Consider the following 2,515-nt stretch of genomic DNA (forward strand, 5'->3'; position numbering starts at 1 on the left):
AATCAGCAGGTATTGCCAAAGGGGAAATTCTGGTCATACTGTTCCCTTGCGAGCGCGCTATCCCTGAGTCAGTCAGGCTGAAAGCAAACACAAGAATGAGCTAATTTGAAGAAGATAGTGTTTTAGTGCTCATTGAGACATGGTCGCATTGACATGCTGTGTGTGATATATAATGTTGTTTAAAGGAGAAGAGGGAGGGCCCGAGGTCTTTTAAATAGACATCGAACCCCCGTGGATTGGGTAGCTATAACAACCTGTCCGGATTTCGCTCCCTGGTTTGAAGCTGCTAAAATGCAGAAATAGATATGTGTGAATTGCTTGAGCCCCGCTATTCAGTTTCCTAATCCTTCATTTGTCCCCTGTATGCCATCATGGATGCATCTACATTCCCCTGAAAAGTTATTTTGTAAGTGATGAGCTGAGTAGTAAATACATGGAGCTTTAACTTGCAGATGTAGTTATGTCAGTACTTCTAATTTAGGAGCCCAAAGCATGATCCTGATAATGGTCCTTATTATATTATACCCATTCAGATAGCCTAGGCTATATTCACTTTCACATATTGCCTTAATTATTGATGCCATTTGTCTAATTTATATGACAAAATTATAGGCATACAAGAGTGAAATTCATGTCGAATGTCCAAATAGCATCATAAAACATCTGCAAACTAGTAAAATATCATCTGGAATCAAATATTGTTCACTTTACACAGATTACAATACGATTGTTTTTTTAAAAGAAGAACTTTTGGCGAGATAAACCAGACTTTTTTCAATGAACTGTCCATGGTGCTTATGGGTTATCTATAGGCTGCTCCACTCCACTTCATGTCATTGCAACGCGAGCATCCCATAGGGTTGCCCGTCCCGCGCCGTGCCGAGTTTAAATGGCAGGGTGTTGTATTTCCTCTCTCTCAGTGTCAAGTGGCTGTTGATAGGTGATCTAATAGGAAGTGGACTAGTCCCCACTTTCCATTGATATGCACTCGCATGTGCATATCTTCGTTTTAACTATATTTTTGCGGTGATTGTTTAATACCGTTTACCTATAGTCGCACGGACTGTGAATTCCCACTGACATAAGCTTTTAATTGACAAGAAAGGGAAACCAAGATAGTAGGCTACAACTGGATAGGATGCCAACCAAATGGATTAAACTTAAGTCCAATGTCACGCATTTAAATGAAATATTTTCTGCAGCAGTTATAATCCCTTTAACGTTTTACACATTTTCTGTTCCCAATAAACACGTTGACATTTTTGTGTTTTAGTGAATCAATGAAATACTTTATTCTTGTTCATAAATATTGTTTCTTATGGATGTGTTGCTTTATAAAATGTATGTATGTTACTATAATGTGATACCCAATCGCAATCATCAATCAGGTGATTCATGAATTCACTCCACCCCTCACTCACTCATAAAAGTATTTCGTAATGATTTCAAAAGCCCCCAAGACCTAACCATCGTAAGTATGATGAGTCATAGCTACATGAAATTCTGTGTGAAACATTTGATTCTATCGCCATCTTGTGGACATTGAGCGTCCTGTGAACCAAGTTACTTTTTAGAAGGCGCATGATGGGCACACATCCACCCAGCAGAAAGACGGGGGACCAACTAGATCAACAACTTGTATAAGGAAGAGAAGGTCACTGAAGTAGGACCTCCAGACATACACTGCTTTGAACGGGCTGCATAAACATTTGTCTCATTGATTATTGCTCTTGTATGCATGCTAAACTCTCTTTATCCACTACAGTTGTCCACTTGATTGACAGAATGCTTTGCTGTTCATTCTAATGAGGCAATGGGGCCCCAATTTCTTCCCAGGAAAGTGATTCCTCCATTTACTACTATGGATCAAGACAAAATAATGAATATTGAAAAGTGTCACTGTTCTTGGTGAGTTATATTTAACTATGAGGACGGGATTAAACACTAGATTTCTGACATAATACATTGCAATAAATCTATAAATAGTCTAACTCTGGAAATATAGTGTTTATTTTATTTGGTTTAACCTTTGGAAATGAAGTGTGGAGTCAAAGGGTTCAGCAGCTACAGTGTGAGAGAGCTACAGTGTGAGAGAGCTACAGTGTGAGAGAGCTACAGTGTGAGAGAGCTACAGTGTGAGAGAGCTACAGTGTGAGAGAGCTACAGGTGCAGAGAGAACTGGGTGCAGAGATAACTGGGTGCAGAGAGAACTGGGTGCAGAGAGCTACAGGTGCAGAGAGAACTGGGTGCAGAGAGAACTGGGTGCCAGACCTGCCTAGTATAGAAGAGGGAATCTGGAAACAGGCAGAAGCAAGGGGGTACTGGCCATATGTCAATGGGTACTGGTAGGGGAGGAGGTGTGAACGATGCCTTTTTTCCAACTGCCGTCAGTCTGCATTGGCAAGCGGGCAAAGTCAGGGGTGGTGAGGAAAACACATGATGTCTGCTCAATTTACAGTAATAGTATGGCATGGCATGTGAATGTCTGTGCAATGTAACTGCCCTGCCAGGAGGT

This window comes from Salmo trutta, chromosome 21 (assembly GCF_901001165.1).
Source record: "Salmo trutta chromosome 21, fSalTru1.1, whole genome shotgun sequence".
Classification (NCBI taxonomy): Eukaryota; Metazoa; Chordata; class Actinopteri; order Salmoniformes; family Salmonidae; genus Salmo; species Salmo trutta.